Below are 12,586 nucleotides of genomic sequence, written 5' to 3'. Positions count from 1 at the left end.
CAGTGGCCACAGTATGGTTCACGGTGCTACCCAGGATAAGGATACCGGTGGCCACAGTATGGTTCACGGTGCTACCCAGGATAAGGATGCCAGTGGCCACAGTATGGTTCACGGATCTACCCAGGATAAGGATGCCAGTGGTCACAGCATTATTTCAAACTAACCTGTTCTCCATGTGCTCTTTCAAATATAAGTTGCTGAGTGAATGATGAGTGGATGAGGAATCGTTTACACCGTGCAGGAACTGTATCAAGTATACAACTGCCCTACACGTGTTTATTTAAAAACTATGTTGTCTGAAGTACATGAGGTGTAGGGAATGGGGGGGGGGGGGGATGCTGTCCCACTACACAGTAATGTCTGTTGTTTTAGAGTCAAGCACAACTATCCATGTCATGTTGACACACCCATCCTCTGTATCGTCTCTTTATGATCAACTGAGAAACCCTGATATTTCCTGGCGAATGCTCAGCGTTTTAATATGAACGTGCTGACCCGTAGGTCCTTGTTTCATAGCTCTATAATTGCTAGTCCATTAATACCACGAGTGTCAGATATATCCAGACACAGGCAGACACCCCCACAGCACCGCTCGCCCTGCATCTCCTCATGGTATCCACGTTAGCTAGAATAAATAAACTATCAATCTGAATGCATGCAACTTCCCAGTTCTGTATTGCATATGGAACGTCGAGTCGCTCTGACAAACAAACCGGGCACAAATGGCTGACTTCTGACCCCAAAGCTGCTCTCTGATTGGTCAATATTATGTGAAATAACTAAGAAGATAACAATGAGCCTGTCTCTGACCAGGAACATCTGATGCATTGATTACAATGTTTAATCAGCTATGTTATTGATTAGCATATCATGTTCCTTCCTACCTCACGTGAATACCCGGGTCAGGATAACCCCCACCAGGAAGCAATCACGACGAGTTGATCTGCCTGCCGGAAATATTATTTAGTGGCTCATTTAACCACACTCTTATAAAAGCGAAAATCGCATCTACGTTCATATTATTACATGTTGATTCCGAAGTTGAAACTGAAAAGTTAACCTGGAATCAATCGATAAGAGAGTACTAGGTGTGAGACTCACACACAACAAAGACATGGTTATTGCATTCCGAAATTAATTCAGTTCACAAATCAGTGGAAACACTATGTCAACACAACGTTGCAGTCCACATTCTGAGATGAATTAAAAAAACCCAACAGTTGTTATACTAAGAAACAAACTGATGGTAATATTCACTCTCAGCAACAGTAATCAAACTAGCAACTATAATATAGAACAAGTTTTATGGATAACAACTTCTTTATTTCGTGAGTGCGACGTTTCGATACAGATTCTTGTACCGTTGTCAAGCAAGAGTGATACATGAAGTGTAGGCGCTGCATATATATACTGTATATAACAATGAAACAACATAATAGACAAAGGAAACAACATAATTGCCATGATTGGCTAAGCAGTAAGCTGAAGAAGCCAGTGAGTACACAAAGGATAGTGAATGGAAGCCAGAGATGTAGTTACAATGAGATGTTTAAACAATAGATGCGATGTTTATACAATAGATTGGGCTTGGTGGAGGAGTGGATCATAAGCTGATGGAATGAAGTATCCTTGGTCACGGTTGATGGTGGGCTTGTGGCGTTTGATGTTATTTACAAAATAAACTGTGATTGTGGACAATGCTACATAGGTGAAACATCCCGACCCATCAACACCCGAGTCAAAGAACATCGCACCTCTGTTGCTAATTCCGACACCAAGTGAGCTATCTCTGACCACATCAAAGCTAACCCCAATCATCAAATAGAGTGGTCCGACATCACCATTCTCGCCAACAACCAAACGGACTTCACTAAACGCAAGCTCACAGAAGCCATTCACATCAAACGCCACAAGCCCACCATCAGCCGTGACCAAGGATACTTCATTCCATCAGCTTATGATCCACTCCTCCACCAAGCCCAATCTATTGTATAAACATCGCATCTATTGTTTAAACATCTCATTGTAACTACATCTCTGGCTTCCATTCACTATCCTTTGTGTACTCACTGGCTTCTTCAGCTTACTGCTTAGCCAATCATGGCAATTATGTTGTTTCCTTTGTCTATTATGTTGTTTCATTGTTATATACAGTATATATATGCAGCGCCTACACTTCATGTATCACTCTTGCTTGACAACGGTACAAGAATCTGTATCGAAACGTCGCACTCACGAAATAAAGAAGTTGTTATCCATAAAACTTGTTCTATATTGTACGTCTCAACTTCTAAAATGCCACTCAAACAAGCTAGCAACTATAGACAGGCAGAGTATGTGATCATCACACACAGTATTGGTCTTCTGGCCCCGATTTCTCGAAACAACCCAAAGTCTGAGTTTTTGAGTAAAGTTAACGTTTTAAATAACTCAAATTTCAGAAAACGCAGGAAAATGCATTTCCTCAAATAAACTGAAATCGATATTCAACTCAAACATAGTTTAGTAGATTGGTTTTTTAGTTGTTTTGACATTTTGATTTTAGAAATGGAGTTGAGTGAGAATTTCAGCTGATTCAAATTGTTAAACTCAGTTTTAAATTTGAGTAAAAAATTGAGTTTGTTTCGGGAAATCACGTGCTGGCAGCTTGAGATGAAAAGTGAAATGAGAGACAATAGATAGCTACCGGTATTTTCCACAAAAGCAATTTGCGAGACAAATTTTCAAGGTCAAAATATAACTCCTTGTCGCCCCATTTAAAAAAAACTTAAAATGCGTGACAACGCGACATTTTTGTGAAATTTGGTGTCCGCACAGGTGGGCTGTTTAGCATCTGATATCGACAAGTGTGTACACACTAGCTGTCATCAGAACACTAGTATATCTGTATAAGATGTAAGTGTAGAGGTGCCGCTAACTGTAATAATTATTGAACTGAAACATTTCAAATATATGTCATTAATGCAACTCTACCTAAGAGAAAAATCGAAGGCGTTCGTGAGACTCAAATACTTAACACAGACCATGAACTAAGTCTTGAATCGTTTTCCCTTACCGTTTGTAGTGGAATATTAATTGATGGATTAAAAGGACTGAAACATTTTCAAACCACATTGCATCCATCTATACATAATCCAAGACGTGCTCCACTAGAGCATATTATATATATTTCACACGTTAGAACAGTATATAACTTTATGGATAACAACTTCTTTATTTGATATGATGAGACGTTTCGGTATTGCTTCTATACTGTTCTCAAGCAAGAGTAAAGTAATACAGCACTTCATGCCCTCGTGTTGTCTTACTTAATCCCTGTTACATGTATATAAGTCGGTTCTGTGCTGTATTACTTTACTCTTGCTTGACAACGGTATAAAAAGCTGTACCAAAACCTCGCATCATAACAAATAAAGAAGTTGTTATCCATAAGTATTATACTTTTCTGTTATCCATCAACTTCAAAAATGCCAGTCAAACCGATCTTTTTACACGTTGTCTTTCCGAAACCATGCAAATACGCTGATAGTGTCTCAACCGGAAGAGATATATTCGGGATATTATGTGAACTAACTAAGAAGATAACAATTGGCCTGTCTCTGACCAGGAACATCCGATGCATTGATTACAATGTTTAATCAGCTATGTTATTGATTAGCATATCATTTTCCTTCCTACCACACGTGAATATCCGGGCATTATTTTCACCCAGGATAATATAACCTAGTTACCCAGTCATTCAAACGAAGGACGTTGATTACAGGAAAGAAGGAAAGAATGTTGATTACAGGTAGCGTCGCTGAGGGGAGGGGGGGGGGATACCCCCCACCAGGAAGCAATCACGACGAGTTGATCTGTCTGCCGGAAATGTTATTTAGTGACTCATTTAACCATACTCTTATAAAAGCAAAAATCGCATCTACGTTCATATTATTATATGTTGATTCCAAGTTGAAACTAAATAGTTAACCTGGAATCAATCGATAAGAGTACTAGGTGTGAGATTCACACACAACAAAGACATGGTTGTTGTATTCCGAAATTAATTCAGTTCACAAGTCAGTGGAAACACTATGGAGTAGTACATACACTGGGGGTACGAGATAAATTCCAACAAAACCCTCTGTAAAGCTTCAATTATGAAATAAAGCTTTTGTCAGGCCCTTATCTCTTCCTGCTATTGTATATACCAGGGTTGAACCCCCAGTTAACTTTCTGGTCAATATGACCGCGAACCAACACTTTCCTGATCACATGACACTATGTCGTGTTGACAGGAAACAGTTTAATGTGATAGGACACTATTCGGATCACTCAACAGTAAGTGTCAAATATTTTGCTTGGGGGCAATATTGTGCCGTGATTCCTATCTGACGGCGGCCCGTGGCTGCCCTACATGATGTTGATCTCAGCAAAACAGTTTAACGTGAATCTACTGTGATTTCTTTGGTTTTCGTAATGAAGGCTTGCTGGGCTTGTTGTATCCCCTGTTCTATGTACTTTTTTTCTCGTCTTCGCTGATGAGAGTGCTTTTACGAGAATTGTTTCGAATCTCTCGTTTCATTTCGTGATATTTTGCGAGTTCAGAGAGGACAAAACGAAACTCCTCCTCGGAAACTTTACTGTCAGTGAGTGCGGTGGAGATGTGGTCGCTTACCATGTTCAGCTTTGCTTCTGCCAGAACCCTGATCTCGTCGTGCTTCAACGCTTTACGATGCAGTCTGCATGATGCAAACCTAAACACCAACCCCGCCAACCCTGACACCCCAGCTGTTATTTCGATGCCTAGCACTATGGGTGCGGCTACGATGGTGGCCAACAACCCGACACCTACCGCCCCTAGTCCCATGCTGGTTGTCATAAGGGCGGTATCAACCCCCATCCAGGGCATTGAAAGCCCTATGCTACTTCTTGTACAATGCTGCGTTTTACGTCACATAACTGTTTCAACCGAAACCCGTCTACGGTTTCCAGTGTCTTCGCTACTTCCTCTACGACTGGGTACAGCCCCATCCTGTGCATATTATATACTGAGTCAAAAAAGAAACTTCACAAAATGTAATTTGAAAAATAATGAATAATTTTTCTCTGATGATACATCTATGTAGGAAAATGCATTTCCCAAACAAACTGAAATCGATATTCAACTCAAACATAGTTTAGTAGATTGGTTTCTTTAGTTGTTTTGACATTTTGATTTTAGAAATGTAGTTGAGTGAGAAATTCAGCTGTTTCAAATTGTCAAACTCAGTTCAAAACTTGAGTAAAAAATTAAGTTTGTTTCGGGAAATCACGTGCTGGCAGCTTGAGATGAAAAGTGAAATGAGAGACAATACATAGCAACCGGTATTGCCACAGCAACAATTTGCGAGACAAATTTTCAAGGTCAATATATAACCCCTTGTCGCCTCATTTAAAAATGCCTTAAAATCCTTTACAACGCGACATTTTGGTGAAATTGGGTGTCCACACAGGTGGGCTGTTTAGCATCTGATATCGACAAGTGTGTACACACTAGCTGTCATCAGAACACTAGTATATCTGTATAAGATGTAAGTGTAGAGGTGCCGCTAACTGTAATAATTATTGAACTGAAACATTTCCAATATATGTCATTAATGCAACTCCACCTAAGAGAAAAATCGAAGGTGTTCGTGAGACTCAAATACTTAACACAGACCATGAACTAAGTCTTGTCCCTTACCGTTTGTAGTGGAATATTTATTGATGGGTTAAAGGACTAAAAGATTTTCAAACCACATTGCATCCATCTATACATAATCCAAGACGTGCTCCACTAGAGCATATTATATATATTTCACACGTTACAAAAGTATAATACTTTATGGATAACAACTTCTTTATTTGTTATGAAGACCGCCTCCGTGGTGTAGTGGTTAGAGTGTCCGCCCGGAGAGCGGAAGGTCGCGGGTTCGATCCCCGGCCGCGTTATACCAAAAGACGTTCAAATATGGTACTTGTTGGTCCCTGTCTGGCGCTCGGCATTAATAGGTACAACAAGGACTGGTCGGCTCGGAGTCAGTATAAAGTGTCTGAGTGGGGTATTCATGCTTCACTGCGGCATGGTATCTCAGTGGGCTAGCACTATAAAACCAGCTTCAGTCTGGGCTAGTACAATCAGCCGCACATACACATACACACGCATGCACGTCGTCATATGAGCGAAATATTCTCAAGCACGATGTTAAACCCAATTTCACCTCACCTCATTTGTTATGATGCGACGTTTCGGTATAGGTTCTTATACCGTTGTCAAACAAAAGTAATGTAATACAGCACAGAACCGACTTATATACATGTAACAGGGATTAAATAAGACAATATGAGGGAATGAATGCATAAAGTATTATACTTTTCTATTATCCATCAACTTCTAAAATGCTAATCAAACAGATCATTTCACACGTTGTCATTACGAAATCATGCAAATGCGCTGATAGTGTCTCAACCGGAATAGATATATTCAGGCGTCAGTGGATCCTACAACAGCTGCCTAATCGTATATGCCGTTCCATATGGTGTCCTGGGGGATGTAAGCTCGGACTCTATATTCACATAGTCCGTTGAGGGATGCTAAGTAAATGAATGAGGGATCGGACGACCGTGACTGCTAGTTGCCCACACCACATTCATGCACTGGAGCACATTCCTGCAATGATTAACGTACACCAGGCTCCATACCCACATGGGTTTACTGAACCCCTCTCTACATCACACGGTGACTCGGACTGGACAGGACAGGGCAGGCTCTTTACCAAATGTGGAACTGCAACGATCGCGATGCGAACGTTCTTCTGACTTTGAAACCCGCACCACTTTGCTAGTGTTGACGGTGTCCTTTTAAGGTGTTCGAGCCTGCTCCGCCCTTGTCACATGTCCCGATACAACATTAACTTCTGATTCTTTCAAAGTAATATCATTCCATGATCTCATGTTTTACCTCGTGATCGGAGAATTACTGTAAGCTACTTATCGGTGAGTCACGGTTAACTAATACTTTAAGGGCCTTTTGCAGTCCGTTACTCGAGTTCTATATCTCTTGATTTATTAACAAGCGGCATGAAATAACCGCAGTTCTCAATAATGTTTATTTTTATAAATTTGTCTTGTTTCGAAGATGCAACAGTGTGTTGTTTCACGATGTATTTTGTTGGGAATGATTGTCACTGTCACCGACTCACTGCAAGGTTCTGTTTTGTACACAATGAACTTGATTTGTAGGGAATGCGGGGAATTCGTCCTATATGGTACAATATCAACGGTTTTGTAGATCCCATCTCTGTTTTGGACGTAATATGTCGTCCCATCCAAACTGCGTTGTACATGTAAGTCACTGGATTTTCAAGTCCAGACCCGATGATTAAGGGACCACCATCATTTCATTGCAGCTTCAAAACACACCAGTGTTCCAAACTCATCTTCACATGGTAAGATGGGCAGATTTTACTATCAGCCTCAAAATCTAACAGCCTCACAAATTCTGGCCTTCATATTGTGTCACCGACTAACAACGTCACAATCAACAGTCACAAACTAACAGCATCGGAAACTGATAGTGTCACAAACTAACAACGTCACAATCAAACATCGTCACAAACTAACAGCATCGCAAACTGATAGTGTCACAAATTAACAACGTCACAATCAAACAGTCACAAACTAATTTTATAACAGCATCGCAAAGTGATAGTGTCACAAACTTACAACGTCACAAACATCGTCACAAACCAACAGCATCGCAAGCTGATAGTGTCACAAACTAACAACGTCACAATCAAACATCGTCACAAACTAACAGCATCGCAAACTGATAGTGTCACAAATGAACAACGTCACAATCAAACAGCATCGCAAAGTGATAGTCACAATCAAACAGCGTCACAAACTAACAGCATCGCAAACTGATAGTGTCACAAATTAACAACGTCACAATCAAACAGCATCGCCAACTTATAGCGTCACAAACTAACAACGTCACAATCAAACAGCGTCACAAAATAACAGCATAGCAAACTGCTAGTGTCACAAATTAACAACAATCAAACATCGTCACAAACTGACAGCATCGCAAACTGATAGTGTCACAAACTAACAACGTCACAAACATCGTCACAAACTAACAGCATCGCAAACTTATAGTGTCACAAATTAACAACAATCAAACATCGTCACAAACTAACAGCATCGCAAACTGATAGTGTCACAAACTAACAACGTCACAAACATCGTCACAAACTAACAGCATCGCAAACTGATAGTGTCACAAATTAACAACGTCACAATCAAACAGTCACAAACTAACAGCATCGCAAACTGAAAGTGTCACAAACTAACAACGTCACAAACATCGTCAAAAACTAACAGCATCGCAAACTGATAGTGTCACAAATTAACAACGTCACAATCAAACAGCGTCACAATCGAACAGTATCACAAGCTGATAATGCTACAAACTAAAAACGTCACAATCAAACATCGTCACAAACTTACAGCATCGCAAGCTGATAGTGTCACAAAGTAACAACGTCACAATCACTGATTGACTGACTGAGTTTGGTTTTACGCCGCTTTTAGCAATATTCCAGCAACATCACGGCGGGGAAACACCAGAAAGGGGCTTCACACATTGTACCTATGTGGGGATTCGAACCCGGGTCTTCGGCGTGACGAGCCAACGCTTTAACCACTAGGCTACCTCACCGCACCACGTCACAATTAAACAGCGTCACAAACTAACAGCATCACAAACTAACAGTATAAATTAACATAATGTACACGATATATAATAACAGACTCGGAATCTAACCGCCTCAATAACTAGACAATGTCAAAAACTAACAACGTCACAGATAAACTGTATCACAAAATAATATCTTTACAAACAAGCAACGTTACAAACGAGCTCTAACGAACGGGATGCACTAATACCAGGAAATGGTCAAGTGGTGAATGTTTACAAGTAGTACTTGTCTAATTTGTCGTGTATGTTTCACTTTCAGTCACTTGGGTATCTTGTTAACACGGAAATACACCTATCCTACGCAGTAAAATTCAGTGAGACTGGTAGATGTTTGCTTCAAGTCACAGTACCATTTACGTTTTATGTGAGCTGAGTTGTGTCCCTTTAGCCTGCGAACCTTATCACGGGTTGGCCTGTCGCATGTTTCAGCAACATACAGGAGTTCGTGGAGGGACGTGTGAGACGTCTTTTCCCCCACACCAAAGATGACTAGTCATGGTAACTGTAATATTAGCCAGCCTTGACACAGCCATTGTTTGTATTGACCTGTACACGTTGTGTGTACAGATGTACCTCCGCCACTGCTCTCTCCCTCGCACGCACTCGCCCACTCTCGCACGCACACACGCACTAACCAACTCATGGACTCACTCACTCACTCATATCAAAATTAAATCTGTTACTTAGGAAACAACGGCGATATGTAGATTTATATCTCTTCTCAACGTGAGAACATTCGTGATCAAAGGGAGGTAATGATTGTATTTTACATCAGCTTGCCTGGCGAGGAATAATCTGCACAACCCATTCCTGTTGTCCCCAGTCAGTATTAATCATTGCTTAAGGTTAAATCAGTCATTTTCCTTTATTCTGCCCTCGATAGTCTTTTATGAGAACAACATATTTACGATAAATGTAAACAATTCAACACGGATATATATCACAACATACTTCAGTCGTTACATTGTGAAACTATTTGTACATTTAAGATAATGTCTTTTCACGTTGAATGTTTTAATTGCATGTCGCATGAATTTACTTTTGAAATCATTTTAAGCAGTTGAAAGTTCGGAGTGTTGTGATTGCTGATGCATTGTCATGGGAATTATGTCTCAGTACTATAACTATAGACACTGATTTGAGAACACGATTGCAACTAGACGAAGCTCTTGCTAAAACTCGAGTACAACATGTATTTGCAATACAAAGTGTAGGAAAATGCTATACACTGCGTCCTGCTTGTATTATATTCGGTAGGTCTGGCAATCAATACAGATCACTGAGATCGATCATTGTTACATGAATATAGATCGATTATCGATAAATATCGGAGAGGTAACTTTGAGCAAAAATGACTGCAAATATGAATGAAATCAACATATGTCATATCAGTGCTGACATATCAAGGCTTGGATCAACGTCAAAACGCCGTCCTGATCGTACTTTAGGAACAGCCCATGAATAAAGACCAACATTTGTGATTTTAGAGCAACATTTTCAACTACTTCATCACAATAGTTCATTTACGATATTATCGATTATACACTTTTCATATCGATAATGATTCCCATTAACGATGTTTCCTATTATCGTTTCTCTATCCAGTGATACAAATGACGTATATCTTGAAACGATAATATGGATCCGCAGATATGGAGATATAGAGACTGATAACAGCGCACCTGCAAATCTACCCCGCAAGTGATGACGTTATAACCACCCTTACTATTCATTTAGTATGTGTTTGCGAAGAAGATGTATCGTACAAGAGTCTGTATCGAAAAGTTGCACTTACGAAATAACTTACGAAAGGAGTTGTTATCCATAACGTTTGTCAATATTGTACTTACCAACTTCTAAAATGCCTGTTTCCCCTTTTGAAAAATTATCTTTGTTTTAGTTATATATTGACTAGTTAGTTAATGGCACTGGTGTAACTTTGGGAACACATATTATAGGTTGGATATAAGACACAATAGTTGGATGTGGCACTACACACAACACCCTATACACCATTATATATTGGAGGTCTAACTGCCTCACAGCCTGATATGTTGGATGTGGCACTACACACACCACCCTATACACCATTATATATCGGAGGTTTAACTGTGTCACAGCCTGATATGTTGGATGTGGCACTACACACACCACCCTATACACCATTATATATCGGAGGTTTAACTGTGTCACAGCCTGATATGTTGGATGTGGCACTACACACACCACCCTATACATTATATATATCGGAGGTTTAACTGTGTCACAGCCTGATATGTTGGATGTGGCACTACACACACCACCCTATACACCATTATATATCGGAGGTTTAACTGTGTCACAGCCTGATATGTTGGATGTGGCACTACACACACCACCCTATACACCATTATATATCGGAGGTTTAACTGTGTCACAGCCTGATATGTTGGATGTGGCACTACACACACACCACCCTATACACCATTATATATCGGAGGTTTAACTGTGTCACAGCCTGATATGTTGGATGTGGCACTACACACACCACCCTATACACCATTTATATCGGAGGTTTAACTGTGTCACAGCCTGATATGTTGGATGTGGCACTACACACCACCACCCTATACACCATTATATATCGGAGGTTTAACTGTGTCACAGCCTGATATGTTGGATGTGGCACTACACACACCACCCTATACACCATTATATATCGGAGGTTTAACTGTGTCACAGCCTGATATGTTGGATGTGGCACTACACACACCACCCTATACACCATTATATATCGGAGGTTTAACTGTGTCACAGCCTGATATGTTGGATGTGGCACTACACACACCACCCTATACACCATTATATATTGGAAGTCTAACTGCCTCACAGCCTGATATGTTGGATGTGGCGCTACACACACCACCCTATACACCATTATATATCGGAGGTTTAACTGTGTCACAGCCTGATATGTTGGATGTGGCGCTACACACAACACCCTATACACCATTATATATCGGAGGTTTAACTGTGTCACAGCCTGATATGTTGGATGTGGCGCTACACACAACACCCTATACACCATTATATATCGGAGGTTTAACTGTGTCACAGCCTGATATGTTGGATGTGGCACTACACACAACACCCTATACACCATTATATATCGGAGGTTTAACTGTGTCACAGCCTGATATGTTGGATGTGGCACTACACACACCACCCTATACACCATTATATATCGGAGGTTTAACTGTGTCACAGCCTGATATGTTGGATGTGGCACTACACACACCACCCTATACACCATTATATATTGGAAGTCTAACTGCCTCACAGCCTGATATGTTGGATGTGGCGCTACACACACCAACCTCTATACACCATTATATATCGGAGGTTTAACTGTGTCACAGCCTGATATGTTGGATGTGGCGCTACACACAACACCCTATACACCATTATATATCGGAGGTTTAACTGTGTCACAGCCTGATATGTTGGATGTGGCGCTACACACAACACCCTATACACCATTATATATCGGAGGTTTAACTGTGTCACAGCCTGATATGTTGGATGTGGCGCTATACACAACACCCTATACACCATTATATATCGGAGGTCTAACTGCCTCACAGCCTGATATGTTGGATGATTATATTATTTGTATGTGTCATTATGTAACGAATGTTATGATGGAAGACTTTATTTTTTCATGAAAAAACAAAAAACAAAACAAACTATTTTCAGATAAGGTCTGATATTGAATGAAAAAAACAACAACAACAACAACAAAAACCTTCTAAAATGCCGCTCCATGAAATCTTCAAGACAGCGGGC

The 12,586-nt window shown here is 40.4% G+C and overlaps 1 long non-coding RNA gene across 1 annotated transcript; it reads left to right on the top strand.

Annotated features, from left to right (window-relative positions):
• Nucleotides 1-6,323: 6,323 nt before the first annotated feature.
• On the top strand, nt 6,324-10,649 carry LOC124273415. Its single transcript, XR_006897647.1, has 2 exons — nt 6,324-7,448; nt 10,367-10,649. It is a non-coding gene; the product is annotated as an uncharacterized LOC124273415 (long non-coding RNA).
• Nucleotides 10,650-12,586: the final 1,937 nt, after the last annotated feature.

This window comes from Haliotis rubra, unplaced genomic scaffold (assembly GCF_003918875.1).
Source record: "Haliotis rubra isolate DU_JTF1 unplaced genomic scaffold, ASM391887v1 Scf1033, whole genome shotgun sequence".
NCBI lineage: Eukaryota > Metazoa > Mollusca > Gastropoda > Lepetellida > Haliotidae > Haliotis > Haliotis rubra.
Note: the sequence above shows the minus strand (reverse complement) of the source record. Positions and strands in the feature narration are given on the sequence as shown.